The sequence below is a fragment of the Panthera tigris genome, chromosome F3, assembly GCF_018350195.1.
Source record: "Panthera tigris isolate Pti1 chromosome F3, P.tigris_Pti1_mat1.1, whole genome shotgun sequence".
Lineage (NCBI taxonomy): Eukaryota > Metazoa > Chordata > Mammalia > Carnivora > Felidae > Panthera > Panthera tigris.
In genome coordinates, this window is record NC_056678.1 from 42,207,017 (window position 1) to 42,230,670 (window position 23,654).

A 23,654-nucleotide genomic window follows, 5' to 3' on the forward strand; every position below is an offset into this window, starting at 1 on the left:
TCCATGCCACCATAACAAAGGCCCAGTAGACATGAGTTATTGTACTGTTAAAACTTCCAGAGGTCATCCTGCTGGTTGTCTGCCTCTCTATGATCCTAGTTTTAATTCACCTCAGAGCGTCAGGAGTCCCCTCTTAGAATCTTCTGGAGGAATCTCCACAGACACTGCAGAGAGTCCTTGTAGGATCTCATGGCCCATAAAGAAGTAGACATTTCCCCAGAGTTCTAACCTCATTCTACCACAACACAGTTTTATGTCATCTTTGTGTCTCCTTGTCCTAAAAAGGAAGAAGGGCTTGGCCCCCTGGTCCCTTGCCCATGTGCCAAATGGATCCACAGCTAGAGACAAGCTCCTTCCATTTGAACAGTGGGAGGAGGGACAAGAAGTATAAGAGGCAGATATTAGCAGCTGGAAAGAAGCAAGGAAGCTGGATACATCCAAACCTGTTCCTTCAGGGTCTATGGCTTCTCCTCCTTCCCCTTAGGACCTTCCCTCTAAAGAATTTTTAGCTGAAATTGAATGATGAAATCCTGTCCCTGGATAAAATCAACAATCCTTACGACAGAAAAATGCAAATATTTGACGTTTTCCCATTATACACGAGGAGTCTTTAAAAAGAAATATGTTTCAGAGTGTGTGTGTGTGTGTGTGTGTGTGTGTGTGTGTGTGTTTTAAAGAAATCCTTCCTTCAGAATGTTTGTAGCTCTATTTTTAGAAGGTGATGACATTCTCCAAGCATTTGAACCAGGTTTGTAGAAGTCACTGGGCTTCCTCCTGCACACACGCTATCAAGCAAAGGCGCAGGTAAACACAAACCGCTGCACACGTCATTCAGCACACGTGCAAACACCAGACATCTACAATATGGCGCTCATATATGCTTGTCTACACACATATCCATGTCCGCCTGTAGATATTCGGGTTCATGACAGATGATTCCACTATGCCCTAACACATGCCTATGAACAAGCAGAAGCTAGGAAATAGAGCCCTTTCTGTGGCGGCAATGGCATATATTAGCACGGAGTACATGTGCACGGTACGTCTTTAGTGTGGCTAACTCACCATCAGGTTTCGGGGTAGGAAAGAAAATTGTATGTGTTCAGGGAGGATCAGAAGTCTAGCTGAATTCCCAAACCTGCTAGGTTTCCCATCTCCTCCCTGTCCTGTACTGGACCCTCATGTGAAAGGACGGAGCTTTGAACGGAATGGGGGATGGAGGGTTATTCTAATTCAGAACAGCGGATCCTTGACTGTGGGCCCTTGAAAGAGCCCCATGGAGTCTAAGCAATGTCCACTGTGAAAGGAGAAAGAAAGAGCTCTGCCACTGGCAACAAGTGTCCAGAAAACAGCAAGTTTATCCTGTCCTGGAGCCAAGGAACGGCCAGGTGCTGATTGCGTCCCCAGGGAAGGGGGAGGGCAGTGCGGGCACAGACTGTGTCCTGTTATAGGAGGGCAGGAAGGGAGGAAAATCTGAATCTATAAGCTTACTTTTTATACAAACCAGACTCCTAAGTTTGCTTTATTTCAGCTGGAACTCACATCACAGCCGCCCTATTTACTCACCTACCGGCTGCATTCCTTAGAACTGGTTTTGTTCCCGTTCAGAAGGAAACCAGGCAGAGCTGGGAAAATATTTCCCTAGCCAGCTCCTCAGCACCACTGTCTGAGGGAGACCATCTGGCCAAGACTCCCTTCAAGTAAATGCCGCATTGTCCCCTCCCTGCAGAGAGGAGGGTGTGGGGACAGGGCAGAGAAAATGGCAGGGCGATGCTGTAGTCCTGACTGCCCTCCGACGGGTCCCTGGAGGGCAGCGGTGTGCTCCAGCCCTCTGGGGAGTAGGGGTGTGGGTGCTGATCTCCACGGTCTATTTGGAACTACCAGAACTAAAGTCAGCGAACGCAGAGTTAGGAAGAGATGCTCAGTATGGCCCCATCTTACAACGTGTCTGCCGTACAGATACAATAGACTTACGTAACCTCGCGAGCACAGATAGTAATAAAATGCGGTGAAATAAGTAGCACGTGACGAGCTTTCAGTATGTATTACCTTTGGTTTTTAATGTGACATTGTCAGTTTGTGTAACTTAATTTCAAATGAGGTATGCCTTTAACAACCAGCTCACAAGGTTCTGGAAAATTGGCCACTTCGTTCTTGGGAGCCAGCGTGGAAGTTCCTCTTTTATTTCGAGTCTGGGGATTAATGCATTGGTGTTAGAACCGCTCCCATTAGAAGCCACGGCCACGTGGCCAAGGGAGGCTTAGAGTGGGCTCGATTTCCTTCAGGGGATTGTCTCCAGAAGGCGGGACAGTCACCAGCCTGGGAGAGAAAAGAGATTGGAAAACACTTTTTTTTTTTGGTTCTACCTACCATGTGTACTTGACCAGAACAGCTCAATGTGCAGGAGGCTGTACATTCCCTAGCCAGCTCCTAACCGTATGTGCCTCAGCTTACATAGTCAAGATTATGAGAGCTTCTGGTTTTATTCCCTTGAGACCCTTGAGCTCTAAGGATAGTTCTCTCACTGGAGTTCCCTGGCATTATCTGGGTCTCGAGCCTTTGCCATTTTAGCTGGAGGGTCCCAGAGGGTCTATGCCTACGGTCTCTCCCTATTATTTTCTGAAAGCCACCTAAAGGAGTTGGGATAGTATTTGTCTACCAAAGCTCTTCCATGGGAAACATTTCACACAGCTGGGATCGGGGGCGGGTGGGGGGGGGGTGGCTATGCATCTACCCCAGCTCTGATTTTCTGAAAAATGACTGAGCTTTGCCCAAGGCACACAGATCCAGAAATGGCAGTGTGCAGAAAAACTGAGGACAGGGACTGAAATCTGGGGGGAAATCATTTTAGTGGCATTGAAGGGCCAAGCACTGGGCTAGATTCACAGCTCCTGCATTTTGCTGAAGGATACACAGAACATGCCAGGGATAGAGGGTCAGACAATAGACAATGGGAAGCCTCGGAAGGGTTTAAAGGGTGGAGAGGTGGGAGTGAGCGGTGTTAACAGATTTGTGTCTTCTATCTTAGGGTTGTCTGTGATGGCCGCCTTTAGATACAATCAGCCCCACAGTTCTTCCTGCTCATTGGGACCTTTGCGATGTTGGCCCTGCGATTTAGTGCCCCTCATCCCGCTCTTGTTTTCACTTCCTTCCGCCCCCAGGGTAGATATTATAGCCCTTCATTGTACTCATCCTTCGCACATGTTCTTGTCTTCCTCCAGCATATTTACCCAGTAAAACCCAAACCTTAGGCAGACCCAGCGCTCTGTTCTGTACCGTTTCTGAGCGAGCTGACGTGGTCAGAAGAAAGCCAGCACTCCATGGCCTGGTCCTCTCCTAAATGCAGACAACTAATCTCTAATGAGGCTCCGTCCTGCCAGGAAATCCAACCACACTTCCCTAGTCAATTCATCCCTAAATCCTCAGCTACCGGATGAACAGCCTCTGTTCTGCTGAGGAGGGAGACGTTGGGTCGATCCCTTCTCAAGACCTTTGCTACTGCAGTGATCCTCTCTCCTGACACATCAGTTCTTTCCTGTCTAGTGAGTCAAAACTCTAAATTTCATATAATATGAAAACGTCTCTCTCTTAGTCCTTGTCTGTCTCAGGCCAGAAGCTGCAGGGGCAGGAGGGATGGTGATCAGCTCTGTTCATCTCCTCATCTTCCCCTCCCTCACTAGGCTGTCCCTTGCCCCTTGTCCCCCAGGGCTATTGCTCAGAGAGGGGAAAGATGTAAGAGATGGGAAAAGTCTCACTTGACTGTTGTAGCATAGTGTTTGTGTTTTCTGGCCTTGGTGGATATTTAAAGCTGAAATTCTTCTCTTGGATCTTATGTGTATGTTTCTTGGTGATGGTCCTCTTGGGCTCCTCCGATGGCAGTTTCCTTGATACAGACCATGTCTTTGCTGCCGCTGCCCATTCACCCTTCCTTCCTTAGCTGTTCATGGGTATCCTTGGGTCCACACTGGGGCCCCAAAAGTCCTTCAAGCAGTCTTCTTGGGCAGGGTCCCTTTGTAGACAGCCCCAGGCCACCATCTCTATTCCAGCCTCCTATCAGGATATTGGTGACTTCCCAACACAGCTCTCTCTGCTCCACTATATGCCAAGACACTAGCCAGCCACGGTCTCTTGCCTTTAGGCTGGGGTCCTGCACCAGTCTATTATTCTGTCATATTCTTCATATGGTCCCTTACTGCCCTCATCACGTGGTTCGAGGGGCAAGCTTCTCTTCCCCTCCTCCCCAACACTCCTACAACTTTCTCCAAAAACGTAGATCCCCTTTTTTTCTCTCTCTCTCTGTCTCTGACTCCCCCTCTCCCAGCTTCGGTCTCAACCCTTCAATACCCTCAAGGTGACTGATGTGCTCAGGATTGCAAAATGGGTTTTTATATATGTCCTTTGCAAGTCCTGCGTGGTGGCTTAGCACCTCACTCTGGAATGTGGACTCGCTTGGCATCTATTGTTGCGGGCTCCTATTCAAAACTGAGAGAAAGAGTTGCATTTCAGCATCTTGCTACCCATATCCATATCCACCTATAAATCTACATGGTGTAGCATTATGGAAAGCTGTGGTTGAGAAAGAAAAGACAACACGAGGTCAGTAATGTAACTGTAAAGTCACTGTCTGAGTCTGTTTGGACTGCTGAAACAGTCCCTTAAATGGGGGGCGGGGGTGGTGGTGCTTGGGAACAAGATGTTACTTCTCACGGTTTGGGAGGGTGGCAAGTCCAAGCTCGTGGTCCTGGAAGATGTGGTGTCTGATGAAAGCCTACTTCCTGGTTCATAGATGGCCATCTTCTCACTGTGGCCTCACATGACAGAAGCGGGAGGGAGCTCTCTGGAGTCTCTTTTATCAGGGCACTAATCCCACTCGTGAGGGCTCTGCTCTCATGACCTAATCACTTCCTGGAGACCCCACCTCCTAATACCAACCCAGTGGAGGTTAGGATTTCAACATCTGAATGGGTGAGCACACAAACATTCCGTCTATAGTAGTCATTTTCATGGCGGAGCGCCATTGCAAAGGGCCATGAACACCGTCCAATCTTCGTTTCTCTCATGACTTGGCCATTCATCTTTTCCTGAGTTCTCACGTGCGTGTGACTCCACTGAAATAATTTGAATGACCTTCTTTTCCCTGACTCCAAAAGCCCAGTCAGAGAGCCCTCCAAACTGGATTTGCTTCTCATCAAATACTTCTCTCTGGGACTGCTTCCCCTATACCCCCTCATTTCATTTCATTCACGCCTGTCCTCCAAAGCCCGGCTGGGGACAGTTGGGGCGGCCTCACACATAGGAGCTGAAGCCCAAAGCCAATAACACAGTAGCATCTCAGGGCTCCAGCGAGAACAGCTGGAACCTCTTTGCCTAATATTTCCTGATTACTTGATGGGAAACCAATTCTCAAATGACACCCAGGAGCAGGGTAGGAACGTTCCAGGGGATGGTGATGCCAGAAGAACATGGTCTCCCCAGGCTCTCCTCCCAGGAGGCATGCTTCAGATGCATTTTCACTTCCTGAGTTAAAGGAGATATTAGGTTCTTTCTTTAGTTTCTCCTTGCAGGCCAGAAAAATGCCATTCATTCCTTGGGTCCTTTTCTACTTTTTATATTTTCTTCTTTTTCTCCGTCTCTTTGGGCCCCTGACTCTACTCCATGTTCTTTAGCTATTTCTGTCATTAAAAAAAAAAAAAAACTTTTTGAGAGAGAGGGAAAGAGAGAGAGAGAGAGAGAGAGAGAGAGAGAGAGAGAGAGAGAATCAAATAAACCCACAATGAGAGTCCTCTATAAAATAGCGTGGAGCATAGAGCCTGACAAAGGGCTCGATCTTGGGACTGTGAGATCATGCCCGGAGCTGAAATCAAGAGTCTGATGCTTAACTGAGCCACCCAGGCACCCCAATGTTTTGTTTTCTTAAATTCTCCTTCTTGGTGGGAAAGTATTCTGTTGTATGTAAACTGCTTGCTCATGTCTAGCTTGTTTGTTTTTGTTTGTTCACTAAAACTATTTTTGTATATCTTTCCCCTCTGGTAGTTTTGTTCCTTTAAAGGTCTTACCTTTATCTTCCATTAGTTATTCAAACCGATTACTTTTTATACATAATTTTACTTTGTTTCCCTGTAAAAGATTCAATTATTTTTATTGTAAAAGATTCTTAAATACCTTGTTTTAAAAATAATGATTCTTAAGGGTTTTTTTTTTCTTCCTCCTATTTTGTTTTGTCATTTGTCCCAAGATTCTCCTTCACAGCAAAAGCATCCAGTTTGGAACTTTAATCTCTTCCATCTGGACCGGTTCCTCAGTTTTTCCTTGACTTCCAGGACTTTGACACTTTTTGAGGAGTAAGGACTCGTCATTCATAGATGTCTCTCCTTGTGGGTTTATTTGATTCTTCATGATCTAATTTGGGTCCTGAGTCCTTAGCAGAACTACCACGGGAGTGGTCTGTGTCTCATTGCACCCTATTAGGTGATAGTGCCCACGTGTCCCACTGACAAAGGGACTTCTCCAATCACTTAAGATGAGCTCTGCGAGGCTTCTCCACTATGGAGTTTTTCTCTTCCCTTTGTAACTAGGAAGTGTTTTATGTACTAAAAATATTTATGTAACTAAGAGTACTTTGAAACTATTTAGATGCACCATTCTTCATCGGACATTCCACTTGTTCGTGTCTTTGTATTAGTTTCGACCGGGAGGTTATTGATTGTTTTGTAAAGGGCCAGATAGTAAATATTTTAGGCTTTGCAAGGACAAGGGGCAAAATTGAGGATATTATGTAAGTACTTTTATAACAAGAGGGGAAACAATTCCCACAGATTTTCACTGATGAAATTAAAAATATAATTATTGAGTACCATTTGTGTGTGTGTGTGTGTGTGTGTGTGTGTGAGATGCAGGTCTCCTAATGAGGATGGAATTCGATTTCTAGTGGTAGGGAAGATTAGAATTAACTGGGGCTCAAAGTTAATATTCCCTATAATCAAACTGATTGCAAATGTTCCCCTGTAAAAGCCATTCTTGTGGGCCATACAGAACCAGACAGCGAGTTGGAGTTCGTTCACAGGCCATAGTTTGCTGACTCTTGGATTTGCCTTTTACTCAGAGGGTTGTAATTTGTTACTAACATGTATTTGGGTGTTCAGATTGTCTCTGGTTTGACTGGACAAGCCCCTTCAAGCTTGCCTCTGTGCCATTTTGTGTCGTCTCCACCGTTCTTTGAGCCCTTTCCTTCGCTTTGGCACGAGAAGTTCCGGGCTCACTTTGTACTTTCTCTGCTCCCGCCTTGAAAGCAGGCATCTCTTCCAAGAGCCCTGGTGTCTCTCAGTGGACAGTGATCTTCAGAAGCTGGGATCTGGGTGCCATGTGTTGCTCTTCCCAGGCCCCCTCAGCCGACAGAGCTAGAACATGTGCGTGTGTTTACGATGCCCTTGATTCTAATCTAATACCGCAGGATAGTTTCCATCTTTCTCCCTTCCCATATTTACAACTCTTTTTTCCAACAGAGAGAAATCTGGCTCTCACTCTAGTTAAAATACTATCCCATTTGGTCAATTACCCCTGTAGCCAATTTCCCATCCCTGTGGTCAACCCCGCCCTTTACTGACTCCCTCTTTATCCTGCTCAGGCTCTGTTGCCCTTCTCTAGGCCACCCTGGTCTGTGGACATCCGGTCACCACGCACGGGCTCTGACTTTCCACGGCAAGCTGCCATTTTACGTGGAACCTCTACTTGCCCTGTTTGGACTGACAGCCCGTGATAGACACCGCCCTGCTACTCATGAATGCCTTCTTCGTGCCCCCTCCCCTTGGACTCCCAACACCTTTTTTGGGCTGTTCTCACATGCATACCCTTCTTACCCTGCTTGGGTGCTGACTCCCCATACCGGTGTTCCTCCTGCCCATGGGGGCACCTTCCTGCTCTGCTCGGGCTCCAACCCCCCATGCCAGTCCTCTTCCACCACGTGGATGCCCTCCTTACCCTGTCTGAGCTCAGACACCCAGTGCTGGGCCTTCACTGAACACAGATGTGTCCCTTCCTCACTCTGTTTGGGCTCCAACGCCCCGTGCTAGGTCTACCCCTCTTCATGGATCCACCTTGCTCTGCTTTACCTAACGGCTTCAGGACTGAATTGTGCAGGAAGGGGAAGGAGTAAGGTTGCTTTTAAAACTCTTTACAAAGTTACTCAGATTTTTTTTTTAAGATATAGTAAATAGCTAATGTGCATGGTGCTTACTAAGTGCTGGATATTGTTCTAAACACTGTACACGGAACCCAGGTAACCCTCACAGTTTCTATAGGAGGTTGTAGAAGTATAATCTCTAGTTTACAGCAGGGGAAATTGAGGCACAGAAAGGTTTAGTAATTTGTCCAAGGTCACACAGCTCATAAGTAATGGAACCGGGACTCAGGCAAATCAGTTTCCAGACTCCGTGCTGTTACAGCACATGCGTACTGCAAACCAACTCAACACATACAGCTAAGCTTCACAGGGAGGAAAAACATTGCTAACACAAACATTTCGTCTTTTTTATGCAATTGCGTAAGTTTCTTTAGAATATGTACATAGCAGTGGAATAAGCTGTGTGCACCTTCAACTCTGCCAGAATATTTTTCCAAAATGCTTTTACCAGTTTGCATTCCATCTCGGAGAATACAAACTCATATTTTTTTACCTCCTTGCCAGCGTCCGGTGTTGTCATACTTTAAAATTTTTCCAGTCTGATGAGTGTAAATATTCCCATTAATCTTCTAATTTATATTCCCTGATTGCCAGTGAGGTTGAGAATATTTTCACAAATATACAGAATGTGGGGTGGTTTTTTTTTTTTTTTTGGTGAATTATCTGTTCGTATCATTTGTCTATTGGGTTTATAATTTTCTCGCTGATTCTAAGGCTTTTCAAAAAATATACGATGGGTACAAATGCTTTGTTCAGTTATGTGCTGTAAATCACTTCTCCTATCATGTGGCTTGTTTTTCATTTAATAGACGGTATTTTTGTTGTACAGAAGATTATAATTTTCAGGCAATCAAATTGACGGCTCCTTTATGGTTTACATTTTCCATTGTTTAGAAATGTCTTCCCCACACAAAAAGCATAAAGATATATCTATATTTTCTTTTCAAAGTTCTAAAGTTTTGCTCTTGAAACATCTAGGTATCTGCTCCACCTGAAATTTATTTTTGTGAACGTTTATGAAGTAAATATCTAATTTTATTTTTTCCCATATGGATATCCAGTTGTCTGCATCATTTATTTAGAAGTCCACCTTGTCCCCGTTGATTTAGAATGCTATCTCTGTTGTTCATCAAGCTTCCACACGTGTGGGTCTATTTCTGGGTTCTCTAATCTGTTCCGCTGGACTGTTCGTCTCTCCTGATATGATTTCCACACTGTCTTAATTATGGTAGTTTTTTCTTTCGACAAATCCTCATATCCGTTAGCACAAGACTCTCCTTCTGTTGTGGCTGAACTTGGCCCTTTGCCTTTCCATATTAGTTTTATAATTGGCTTGTCAAGTTTCTTGGTTGTTAGCGTGTTGCAACTTTATCAAGGTATAGTTGATGTACAAGAACTGCACATTTTGGGACGCCTGGGTGGTTCCGTCAGTTAGGCGTCCGCCTTCAGCTCAGGTCGTGATCTCGTGATCCGTGAGTTCGAGCCCCGCGTCGGGCTCTGTGCTGACAGCTCGGAGCCTGGAGCCTGCTTCGAATTCTGTGTCTCCCGCTCTCTCTGCCCCACCCCACTCATGTTCTGTTTCTCTCTCTCTCAAAAATAAATAAAAGGTAAAAAAAAATTAAAAGAAGAAGAATTGCACATTTTTAACACGTGCGATCTGGTGAGATTCAACTTACGTATATACCCATAAAGTCCACAGCATAACCAAGTAATTTTCCTGTAGCAGGCAAACTCTAAGATGACCCTTGATTGCCCCTGCCTCCTGTTGTCCATGCCCTCATGTACCCCTGCTATGGTCTGAATATTTGTGTCCCCCCAAAATTCACGTGTTGAAATCCTAATGCCCAAAGTGATGGTGTTGGAAGGTGGGATCTTTGAGATGTGATCAGGTGAGGAGGGTGGAACCCTCATGAATGACATTGGTGCCCTGATAAAGGAGGCTCCAAAGAGCTCCCTCCCGCAAAGACTTGAACAAGAACATTTATAGCAGCTTTATTTGGAGTAGCCCTGTGGCAGGCTGGTTCTTGTCCACTTAATTCTATTATCTGTGTCATTTCTGAGTCTGTTTCTTTTCTTTGCACTAAGGGTCATATTTTCCTGTCTCTTGCATGCCTGGGAAGGTTTGTTTGGACACCAGACATTGTTAATTTTATACTGCTGGTTGCTGGATTTAAAAAAAAAAAAAATTGTATTTACATAATTTTGAGCTTTGTTCTAGGATACCGTTAGGTTGCATAGAAATAGTTTGATTCTTTGACTTGCTTTCAAGCTACAAGCCAATCCAGAACATCGTTTAGTCTAAGGCTGATTCGGCCCCACTACTGAGGTGATCCCACCCTGAGGACAACTCCGTGCCCCAGGAGTTAGGAGATCTTTTGCCTCTGGCTGGCGGGTACAGGAACTACTTCCCGAAGCTGTGTGAGCAGTGGGTTTGGTTCCACCTGCTCCTCTGTGTGGTTGTTTCCTCACATGCCTACACCACTCAGTCTCAGGTGGAGACTTCAGGTGAGGCCTCTGAAACTGTGCGTGTAGCTCTCTCCTCTCCAGCACTCTGCCCTGCAAAGCCTGGCCAACTTGGACTTCCAAAACTCTGAATTCTGGTCCTTCATTCAGAGATCACTTTGTTTCCTTCTCTTACAAGTCATTTTCCTATGCTGCTGTTGTCCAGAGTCTGGAAACCATTATTTCAGTATTCTTTTTTTTTTTTTTTAAGTTGTTTAAGGCAGGAGGATAAATCTAGTCTTTGTTACTCCATTATGAGCAGAAGTGAAGTCTTTACTGTCTTTTCTTGCCCACTTGTCTACAACTCCAAGTACTTAGAAAATATTTTAAGAAAACACAACACGAGGGGCGCCTGGGTGGCTCCATCGGTTAGACATCTGGTTCTTGATTTCAGCTCAGGTCATGATCTCAGAGTTCATGGGTTTGAGTTCCCTCCACGGGTTCTGCACTGACAGCACGGAGCCTGCTGGGGATTCTGTCTCCCTCTCTCTCTGCCCCTCCCGCTCTTTCGCATACACGTGTGCACACACACGCACTGGCTCTCTCTCGCTCAAAAATAAACATAAAAAAATAAAACACAATACATATTTGCAGAAATAAATGTGACAAAATTCTAATACATTAATACAAAAACGAATATTACTACTTCCATGACCCACTCAACTGATTATGTTCCTGGGGATGGCCTGTCCTGTGGGGAGGACCAGATAAGGTTTGCAGCACAAGGGATAAGCTATGGTGAGGGAGAAATCACTGCCTTCTTTCTCCTCACTCTCTCATCATCTCCTTCATGACTCTTGTCTGGTTGGGCATTGACCTCACCGTTCCACTGAAACGGCTCTTGTCAGAGGCCCCAGTGTCCTCTATGCTGTTGGACCCAACAGCCATTCCTTATCTCATATAGCTCCTCGGCTGGACATAACTGATCATGCCCGCTTTCTGGAAACCTTCTTTTCCCTTGGCCCCTGGGAAATCACTCTCACCCCTTTCCTCCTACCTCTCTGGAAATTCCTTCTCCACCTCTTTTCCTAGTTCTTCCTCCTCTCCCTGATCTCTTTTCTATCTACGCTTATTCCCTTAGATGATATACCAAGTCCGTGGCTCTCAATTCCATTTATATGTTGATGACTTCCAAATCTACATCTCCACTGCAATTCAATGGGTATTGTAAACTTAAGTCTCAAACTACACCTGGTCTCTCCTCCCAAATCTGGGTACGCTGTAGTCTTCTCCTTCTCCACAATGGCCTCTCCTCCCTGCCTGCCAATCATTCAGGTAAAAAAATTCTGGAGTTAGTCTTTCCTTCTGTTACATTTCACAGGCGACCCATCAGCAAATCCTATCACCTGTACCTTCAAGTCCAACCATTTATCACCATCTCTACTGGTATATTCCGGTCTGAGCCACCACTGAACTCCCCAGCAGCTTCTTAGCTCACACGGATGGACTCAAAAGTCTTTGCCATGGCTCACGGCGCCATTCATGATCAGTCACTCCTGCCGGTTGGTTCTTCGGTTTCATCTCCTCGTCGCCCTCCCCCTCTCTGATTCTACCGCCCTGGCCCCCTGGCCCACTCCCTCCTCCTTCACTCGCACCTGCTGTCTCTCCTTTCTGGAGCACTCTTCCCCCAGCTCGCCCCATGATTTCCTCCCTCTCTTCATTCGAGTCACCGTTTATAAATGTCACCTTATGAAAGAGATTCTATCACATTTCTTGTTCTATTCATCCTTAAAACACTTATAACCACTTACCATGCTATTGATTCATTATTTCATCCACATGTCTCACCGCCTCCCCCGGAAGGCACCAGGACAGCATGACTTACACTGGTTATATAATAAAATTATTTTTAAAAGGAGAAGGAAAAATAGTAGCGGAAGAAAGTGACCAACAGGATGCAATGCATTAGAGCTATCCAAAATGGTAAGTACTAAAAAAATGTCTATTGGACCGGGCACTTGAAGGGACCAGCAAGCAGGCTGTTGGGCAGAGATGCCCGACTGCAGTCGGTTGAGTACATCCTCTCCCTCATAATCGCCTGGTTCTTCCCTCAAAAAACTCTTTGTCCCCCTTCCCAGCTTTTTTAAATTTTCTTTTTAATGTTTTTTTAAATTTTTATATAATAAACTTTATTATCACAATCAAAGTAAAGCATGCTCATTGTAGAAAATTTGAACACTATACAATTGTATCAAGAAAAAAATGAAAATTACCCAATATCTACCATTTTGATAGCCACTGTTAATATTTGGCATATCTCTCCCTATCTTTTTTCTATGTATTTTTTATAATTTTTTTTTAATTTACATCCAAGTTAGTTAGCATATAGAGCAAGAATGATTTCAGGAGTAGTTTCCTTAATGCTTCTTACCCACTTAGCCCATCGCCCCTCCCATATTTAATGTTTAGTTTTGAGAGAGGGAGAGAGAGAGAGAGAGAGAGAGAGGGCATGAGTTGGGGAGGGGCAGAGAGAGAGGGAAACACGGAATCTAAAGTAGGCTCCAGGCTCTGAACTGTCAGCGCAGCACCAGACGTGGGGCTCGAACTCACAAACCGTAAGATCATGCATGACCGGAGCCAAAGTCCGATGCTTAACCGACTGAACCACCCAGGTGCCCCACCCTTCCCGGGATTAAGTTTTTAATCCTTATAATCACACAGTCATACCCACATGCTACCCATTCCCCATGGGGCATGATCAGTCTCTGCTCTCCAGCAAGACACGGTCTGATGGAGGAGGGCTCAACTCAAGGAGCTCCCAGTCAGGTGGGAGAGGGGTAAAAATAATTATTAAAAAACAACAAAATGGGGGCACCTGGGTGGCTCAGTTTGTTGAGCGTCCGACTTCGGCTCAGGTCATGATCTTGCACTGAGTTCGAGCCCCATGTTGGGCTCTGTGCTAACAGCTCAGAGCCTGGATCCTGCTTCAGATTCTGTGTCTTCTCCTCTCTCTTTCTGCCCTTCCCCACTTGTGTTCCACCTCTGTCTCTCTCAAAAACAAATAAACATTAAAAACAACAACAACAAAATAAAAAAGCAAAGAAGGAATGTGCCTACTGTCAAATTAGTTCACGCTAAAGGGACACCAGAGAGAAGGGGCCGACTCGGGGAAGGAAGGCAGGGACCCCCTCTCTGGCTGTGGAGCCCTGGGACTGAGTGGGATGTGCCATCCATAACTCATAATGGATCAATCCTGCAGGGCCCGGCGCGCTGACCCCTCGGAAACCCCCCTCTTCTCTGACAGCTAATTCCATCTCCTTGGAGGCCTAGGGCAGGAAGGTTTCTCTGCGAGATGCACTCGGGGCCCTGCAGCCAGGATGATGGATGAGCAGGCAGGGGCTGTTCCAGGCAGCCTGAGCAGAAAGAGAAATATGGCAGCAAACAGCCCTGTGCGTAGAGGGTGCTGAAGGCCAAGGACCGAGCCCTGGGGAGCACCAAACGCATAGGAGATGGTTTAACAAGGGATGCATGAAGAACGCTGAGAAGGGCTGTCAGCAAAGGACATAGAAGCCAAGAAGCCAAGAGAGAGGATAGCTTCACCGTAAGAGAGGGTGCACCAACAGTGAGGGCTGACTGCTCTGGGGAGGTCCCTGCTGTAAGGCCTGGAAACATCTCCTTTGGTTTGGTCATTAGGGGATTCCTGGGGAAGTTGGGGAGAGAGCATCAGTACCAGTGGGGAGGAGGAAGCAGAAACCAGGTTTCAATGAATGGGGCTGCAAATGGAAAGTGAGCAAGGGGGTATGAGGTCAGTGGGATTGCCAGATTTAGCAAAGAAAAATACAGGATGCTTTACTATCAACAATAGCCAAAGTATGGAAAGAGCCCAAATGTCCACCGATGGATGAATGGATAAAGAAGATGCGGTGTACATATACAATGGGATATTACTCGGCGATCAAAAAGAACGAAATCTTGCCATTTGCGACTCTGTGGATGGAACTGGAGGGTATCATGCGAAGCGAAATTAGTCAGAGAAAGACAAATATATGACTTCACTCATAGGAGGACTTTAAGAGACAAAACAGATAAACATAAGGGAAGGGAAGCAAAAACCATATAAAAACAGGGAGGGGGACGAAACATAAGAGACTCTTACAAACGGAGAACAAACCGAGGGTTACTGGAGGGGATGCGGGAGGGGGATGGGCCCAATGGGTCAGGGGCATTAAGGAATCTACTCCTGAAATCATTGTTTTGCCATACGCCAACTAACGTGGATGTAAGTTAAAAACTAGATTTTAAAAAAAGGTTAAAAAATGCCTTGTTAAACGTGACGTCATTAGAGATTTGAACTTCAGATAAATAATTTTTAAATAAGTATGTCCCATCTATTCATTGCTTTGTCTGCAATTCGAATTTAATTTGAGGTCCTGTATTTTACGTGGCACTCCTAACAGAACGGCGTGTGAACTTGTCTCTCACGCAGCGTGGCTGGGAAGAAAAGATGAGTGCTAGAGCCATAGCTGGAAGGGGACCAAGGTCAATGGAAAGTTGTGTCTAGGATGGGGTCACCCTAGCGAGTAGAGCAGACGGCAGCACTCTCTGTCGCCTGTTTGTAGGTTGCAGATGAAAAGCCCACAGGGGCAGAGGCTAAGCACAGGGCGGGGGGGAGGAATTGATTGTTTAAACTGTGGGCCTCTCGCCAGCCCAGAAATCATTCCTTCGGACCCACCCTTAAAAAGCAGACAGTCCCTCCCCAACCCTCCATCCCACAAAAAGCTCAGAAAACACAAATTGCCAATTTTTAATTCGTAAGTCGGTTGCTGCTACTTTGGCTCTGTGGGATCGTGGATTCAGTAAGAGCTCCCGGCAGCAATTTCTTGCCTTTTGTTCTTTCTCTTGGTGTTCTACTGGACCACCATAGCTGCAAACACTTTTCCAAATGGAGCAACCCACTTTGCCAACTTCCACATTTCCTCAAATCCCATCGCCAGAGGGAACCAGCTTTAACAGCTGGATTCCAGTTGGGGGCCCTAAGCCTGGGTCTTGCAGAACCAACGAGTCAGAGGCACCTCGTGATCAAGCCCCTCTTTCTCTATGTTTAATCTCACTGCGAGCGGGGCCGTTGTCAAGGCCCGTTCCGATGATGAGTCACCAACTGTTTCTCCTCCTCGTCACCCCCAATGCCGGGTCACATCTGCCGTGAAAACTCGAACACGGACGCCCCATTGCTCTATTTCCTCAGATTTCTGCCAGATTCGTAGGCTTTGTCAGTCTTTCGATTCTGTGTGTGTGTGTGTGTGTGTGTGTGTGTGTGTGGCAGAAAGAAAGAAGAAGGTCTGCCCCGCCCCCGCCACTTTCCACAAATACCCCAAATCTGTTTTGTTTTAGTTTCTTTGTGGCAGAGGCCACCCCACCACGTCTCATTCTTTGCTGAGTTAGGGGCATTAGACCCCACAGCAGAGGCAGCCCTGTGGCTTCCGCTGCTCTTCCGAAGCATGTCCCTGGCCGCTGTGTGGACCTCAGCAGATGTCTCCCCTCCTTCGTAAGGGACTGCAAGCCTTCTAGTAAGAAAAAAAAAAAAGACACCCTAGGGCGCACTAACGCCCTTTTTCCTGAACGGCTGTTCTATTTTAGCTGCAAAATAAGAGTTTGCCAGCTTTGTTTCCAAGAAAGCACTAATAGGGGCGCCTGGGTGGTTCAGTCGGTTGGGCGTCCGACTTCGGCTCAGGTCATGATCTCACAGTTCGTGGGTTCAAGCCCCGCGTCGGGTTCTGTGCTGACGGCTCGGAGCCTGGAGCCTGCTTCGGATTCTGTGTTTCCCTCTCTCTCTGCCCCTCCCCAGCTTGCGCTGTCTCTCAAGAAAATAAAAATAAAAATGAGCATTAAAAAAATAATAAAACAAAAAAGAAAGAAAGCACCAGTGGACTGCCCCCCGCCCAGTACTGCTTGTTCTGTTTCCGATCGACTCCCGGCTTTGACAGGATCCATGGACGTGGAAGACAGTTTGAACAGACTGTCTCAGGATAATCCATTTTTTTTTTTTTTTTTTTTGCCTTTTGCTTCCTCTCCCTTAGTACTCCGGTTAGAGTGAGGTCTTCTGTGGTGCATGGTGTTCAGGATCTAGTTGGGGGGAGGTTATATTTGGGGTCCGACCTCAAATAAAAATATTTCCACCCACTTAAAGAGAAATTTAAGACTCTCTGTGGAGTCTATCCCGAGAGGTGGACAAGTGCAGAGGGGCTCAAGCTAAAGCTAAAGCCAGCGCAGGAAAGGAAATTTTCTTTATGGATCAAAGTATTTGCTGAGCCTCCAACAGGCCCCTCTGGGTGACTGGCCTCCTGCTGGGCTGACCAGGGCGTCAGGGTGGCATGGCCCAATATCTAGGGGGAGCATGTGGCCTCTGTCACCGCATCTGGAGGTTGAAGACCATAAACTATTTAACCCAGAAAGGACTTTGAGTTCCTATCATCCAGGGACTCCCAGACTTTAATTTCATGGTCCATCACAGCCGGGGGGCAAACAACATAAAAAATAGGAGGCCGTCGCTTTTCATTTTGCCAGTTGAGCAAACAAAATACTCATCTTTTGTCATTTGGGGAAAGGACACTTTTACATACAAAATAGGAAAGATTTATTCCATCACCCAAAACATAAAGAATACACCCCAGTCCTTTCCCAGAACGTCAGTGTCAAACTTACACCGACATTACATAAATATATTAAAGTACGTGTGTGCGTACATGCGTGTCAACGTGCACACACGTTTATCCTCCTCCTCCTCAGCTTTTCCCCATGACCCAGGCAGCTGTGGTGTAGTGACTCGGTATGTGGACTCGGGACCACAATACCTGAGTTCAAATCCAGGCTCTACCACTTACGATCTGAAGAACGTCACCTAAGTCACTTCACTTCTCTGAGCCTTGGCTTTATTATCTATTAAGTGAAGGTAACGCTCACAGAACATACTCTCCCAAAGTAGTCATGGGGGTGAAATGGGCTCGCATGTGAAAAGCACTTAGCGCTCGGGAAACAGCCAGTAAATGGCAGCCATTGTGACCATACTGCCACGGACGAGTGAAGCCTAGTCAATTGCTTCTTGGGAACCACCGACACAGCAACCCTTTTCTCTCCCAGATGAGGAAAACTGAAGTCTGGAGCAGGCATGACTTGTCCAGCTAAGATCTGTGGTCAGTGACTGAGCGCGACGGGAGTAGAACTCAAGCCTTCTCGCCAGGGAGGTTGCGCAGAAACAGCGAATGTGGTATAATGGCTGGGGGTGGGGCAGGAACCCAGGGGCAAGTGTCCAAGTCCAGCGGGGGCAGGAGCCCGCGCTTCGGCCGGGCACGAGCAATCAGGAAGCCTAGCCACCGCTGCTCTCCTTTCTCTGTCCTTCAACCCTGGAAAAGACGAAAATGAGCAGGTTACAGCCTGGGGGTGGGGGCACGGGCACAGGAGTCCCCAAGTGCGAAGGAACTAGGGGAGTAGCCATGCACCTTACACCCTTCCTCCTGCTTTGGGTCCAGACACAGGACCCCCTCTGAGTCCCTGTCCTGCCTCCACTCTGCTTAGGGGTGGGGCCACCTCTGGGCGGAGTCTGTTGGGCGGAGGTCCTGTCCCAGCACAGGGGCCAGAGGTGGAATAATGAACGCCCCAACCTTCTAACTTGATTTTTTTTTTTACTGCTGTGTCCCAGGGACTACTCTGCATTTCCTAAGCAGACGCCGCCGTGGCGAAGCCCCTGGATCGGGTAGGATTGCCCTCCAGGGCTGCTAACGGACCCACGTTGCTGTCAATGGTTTCTGATTTCGCAGAGCTCAGGCCCCTTCACCCCCATCTGCCCGTCTGCCCTGTCACCCTTCACGCGTGCCTTTCAGCCTCACAATTGCCTGCGAATCACGTGCTCCAGGCAGGAAGAAGAAAAAAGAAAACGACCTAAACGAGGAGGCTGGATCTATAGGAGGAAATCCAAACTTTCCCACCAATCCTCCAGCAGCTTCGACAGACGCCTTGTGGGTCGGGAGCTGTGTCACATGACTGCTCTGAGCGGCAAGAGAGGCCGGGAAATGTCGTCCTGTGTCTGGGCGACAGATTGTGGTTTCATTGATAAGGAAGAAGGGAACGGATGGTGAGTGGAAACCATCGTCGGCCAGGAAGGTGCAACCAGAATAGAATTGAGCCTTTTTTCTTCCTTCCCCCTCTAAAGCCTAGTTCGGCAGGCTCCCACGGGAAGGAACCACTGGCCCAGTTCCAGAAGCCTGACCGTCAGTTTGGGTCTTTACTGAAGTGCGTGTGCACACGTGTAGTGGATCACAGCACGCATTGCCCAGCCAACCTTTTTTACGAGTCTCTTTAAACTTTCCTCTGCCTCCTTTCAACAGCTGCCACAAACTCCCTCTCCCTCGCAAAACCAAACAGACAAGACAAAAAAAAAAAAAAAAAAAAAAAAAGACCAAGCTCAGCCTGGCCTCACCCCTCCAACCTCCTCTTGCGTGTTTCCAAGTTTTCCCTCATTCTTCTGTGTGCCCTTCCCGTGGAAATCGGTTTGGGCTTTTACACATCCAGGCTTCCATCCATCTCCCCTCTAAGCACCACCAAGGCTGGAAGATTATGGAAGAATCTGGAAGATTATGTTAAGGTTTGTAAATTCCCTTCTCTGGGTCCCCTGCTACCCGGGTTACCAGCGAGCCGGTGTTAACTCCAGCCCGGCCGCACGCAGCCCTGCAGACACCTGTCCGATGCCTGCCCCCCACCCCTCCCCCTCAGCCTCCCGCTCTCCCTGCTCCCCCTGCTCCCGGTTTTCCTCTTCGGAGTCCCTCCCACTTTGATACCTCTCCTGTTCCTTTCAGCCAAATAATTCCCATTTGCTCCTTCGAAGGCCACTTAAGACTGACCCTGACGACGCTCTCTCAGTTAACCTTGCCTGGCTCCAAGCCAGCCAGCCCGCAGCGCTGCCCTGAAAATACGCCCCTAGGTTTGTATTTGTGTTCCACTTTTGGATCACACGTCTGTTTTCTTTATATCCGGTCTTTCTCCACCATTAGGCTGGGAGCAGCCTGAGGGTATGGGCTGGGTCTCCCGTCAACCCCTGGACGAAGGTTACTCTTTTTTTTTCCCCCAGCTGATGTGTTTTGGGCAACTCCCATACGTCAGGAGCTGAGGTAGGCACTGAGGATGTAAGACAGACCCAGTCCCTGGCCTCGCACAGGATCTGCCTCTGCTCCGATCCTCCCTGACCCATCGGGATGACTGATCACTGTCTCTATGAGGCAGGGGGTCCAGATGCAGCCTCCAGGGAGGAGCCCCCTCACGGTCTTCCTGGACCCCGGGCTCATACCACTCTGGAGGCCCCTGTGAAACGTCCCCAGGCCTCCTCCCAGGATCCCTGCGCCCGGTGTTACTGTTGGCTCTGCCTGCCTGCCACGCGGCCAGAGACTGAAGGAGCTTTTATTCCGAATGAGGGCAGTCAGCTGAGTTTCCAGATCAACGATTTTTTCCACGTCAATTTTTCTCCTTTCCCCTTTTGCCCAAATAACGTGTTCATTCTGTGGAGAGGGGAGGGGGCAGTCCTCCTTCTAAGGGTTAAAGACTTTATGAGGAATACCTGGAGGGGGTGGGGGATGAACAGGGCTCGGGCCACAGCCCCTCTCCAGTGGGGAGGGAAGCGAGGAGGAAACTCCGTAGAGGGCTCTCGAGCCCCCAGGAGGACAGAGGGGATGAGATCACACCAGGGAAGCAAGGCTTTTCTCCTCCCGACCCCTGCCTGCACCCCACCCCTTCCATCTCTTTCCTGCCTTTTATCTTCTTTCCCTCTTCTGCTTCCTTCATGCATTCATTCATTCACACATTCTCTCAGCAGGCACTGCTTTAACAGCTTACCATTTGTCAGACCTGTGCTGCAAGCCGAGAGCACAGAGACAAAGTCAAGGCTCGAGGCTCTTTTTTTTTTTAATTTTCTTTTTGTAAATGTTTATTTATTTTTGAGAGAGAGAGAGACAGACAGAGCATGAGTGGGGGAGGGACAGAGAGAGGGAGACACAGAATCCGAAACAGGCTCCAGGCTCCGAGCTGTCAGCCCAGAGCCCAATGTGGGCCTCCAGCTTGTGAACCCCGAGATCATGACCTGAGCTGAAGTCAGATGCTTAAGTGACTGAGCCACCCAGGCGCCCCATGGCTCAAGGCTCTTAGAGTCTAGGGTTCATGGTGGGTGTGGCACACAGATGACAGGCCAGGCTGAAGAGTGACAATTGGCAGAGTTAACTGGTAAGTCTCCAAGTACCTTCGGAGGCTCCGGCAGTGTGTCTAGAACACAGGAAACCTGGGACCCAAGAGACAAGCCTTAGACAACCTCCAGTGCAGCCTGACTCATTACCCCCTCCTGCCTGATCGAGGGGAGCATCCCAGTGGGAAAGAACATGCACCACGTGAGCAGACCGCCCCTGTTCCGATCCCAGGTCTATCCCTTTCTGTGTGATCCTGACGAGTCACTTAATCTTATTATTATTATCATCAGTTATTTCTAAAACAGACTTTTAAAATGCTTATTTATTTATTTTGAGCAAGAGAGGGCTTGTGTGCTAGCAGGGGGTGGGGCAGAGAGAGAGGGAGAGAGAGAGAATCCCATGATGCTGAGATCAGGACCTGAGCCGAAAGCAAAAGTCAGATGCTTAACCGGCGGAGCCGCCCAGAGGCACCAAAGTAGGCTTTTTAAAGAGCAGTTTTAGGCTCACGGCCAAATTGAACAGGTAGTACAGAGCTCCCCCATCGCTCCCGCCCCTCCATATGCACAGCCTCCCCCCCATCAACACCCCGCACCTGTGTGGGACACGTGTCGTCCGCTGTGAATCTACACCGACAGGTCACTGCTGCCCAAAGTCCATAGTTAACCTTCAGACTCATTGCTGGCATTGTACCTTCACAGGTTTTGTCAAATATACGATGGCCTGTATCCACTATTATAGTAACATACAGAATTGTTTAAATCCTCTGTGCTCTGCCTTCACTTAATCTCCTTATCCTCAATTTCCTCTTCTTTGAGATGGGAGAGAGAACTGTCTCATGGGGACATGTCTCACATGGGTGAGGCCAAAACGAGGCACCCCATGAGTGCTTTTCCTTTATGTAATATACCGCTGAAAAGCCAGGATCCTTCCCCATGGCAGTCCCCGATTGTCTTGTATTCTGTTGGAGGAAAGAGAGAACCAGGTGGGGAAGGGGATCTGTTTGGGTGGTGGGCTACCCGAGGAACCGCACTGGGAGGAGGGTATGGAGGCCCACGGGAGTCCAAAGGCACTGTTCCCTGCTCCTGAAGCCACCCGTCCGACTTTATCCAGGGCAGTCCTCCGCCTGCTCTTGGCAGAGGCTCAGAGAGCCTGCGTGAGTCACGTCCACGTGGCTGATGTGAGGAGGGAGGGGGGGCAGCGAGGGAGGGATGGGGAGGGTTCATGCCCAGGCTGGGCCACGCTGGCTTGGAGACATTGTTCCTGAAAGTCCCTGGCAGGAAGTGCGCGGCTGCGGGCTGTTAACCTGCCATGCAAATAGACAAGTAAACAGTCTCCAATGAGAATCCCAGATGCCTGCTTCATTCCAGAGACCCAGACGCTCATGCTGGCCTCCAGGTGGGGACCAGCTCCAGGGAGCCCTGTGCACAAGCTCTCCTGCGCGACCCGTCTCTCCAGTAACCAGACAGGGATCTTGCCCGGGAGACCTCAGTCTCCTGCACCCAGATGGGCAGCGTCGACACAGGGAGGAGGAGATCTGGCGCCACCGATGGCTCGAATGTATCGCCCTTCGGTCAGACGGGAAAAATCGTTCTGGGGTCTGTTTGGGCTGTCTAAATAAAGTAGACGAGCCGCACCATGGTGCCAGAGACATGGGTGGGCCGTGTGGTAGGCTCGTGTGGTCACCCCCAGGCCCCGCCTCGGTTGGGTCTGTCACCAGGCAGGGCACAACTGGTTTGGGAGACGCCAGGTGCTGGTTGTATATATAGTCAGAATTCATTGCCCTGGAGTGAGAAGGGATGGGGAGGGAGAGGATAGACTGGGACACATCTGGTGACCTGGTTTTTGTTTTCCTATTCTTGGTTAAGGACCTTGGCTGTGCTCCGGGCTGGAGAAAGAAGTCAGGGAAATGGGGCAGAGGCAGGAGAAGGGAAGATGGGGGCAGGGAATGCACGTTACTTGGCTGGGTTCAGAGAGAGACAGCTGGATTGATCCTAGGAAGGCCTCTGCTCCTCGGCGGGGGGGGCCTCGGTTCCCCTGAGTGAAGAGTCAATGAGGAAGAAAAGAATGATCTCATGACGCGGTAGTTACACCTGCAGTGAGCATCGCGCCACATATAAACTTGTCGAATCGCTATGCTGCTGCTCACCTGAAATTAACGTAACATTGTGTGTCCATTATACTCAAATTAAAAAAACCAAAAAGCAAAAAACTAGGATCACGTGAGATTTAGCAGCGTCTCCAACAAAGATACAACATGCAATCGTATCCGTACGTAAATCCAAAAGAACAGCATAAGCCTGCCCACCTTCAGTAGAGTCGCAAACACAGCCATCAACTGTACGACAAAAGCTTACACTTCTTATGCACCTCCTGCAACTGAAACGCACACGGGCTGGGTCATCGAAACCAGAGTCACACTGACTCTGAAGATCAAGGCAAGTGTCACCTGAACCATCATAATCCCTTGGATTTGGCAAAGCCTAGTGACCATCTCAGGTTTTCTACAAACTTCCAGAGGGTGCTCCTGCGTTTTGGTGAATCGTCCAGTCCAGGATCCTCTGGCCATCCCATCATGACTATCCCTGCTCCCCGCCACCTCCCTACAGGCGGAGGACATGGCAGAAACACCCAGAGGCTTCTGTGGGGTGGCCCACTTGGGAAGATTTGGAGAAATGAAGACATTTACATTATCTCTGAGGACACATAGTGATCCAGGGATTCCCTGTAAGAGCCACGGGCTAGGAGATCGCTGAGGTCCAATCCTGTCCTCCATGATGCCCCTTCACAGCCAGATGAGCTGTGTTTTCCAT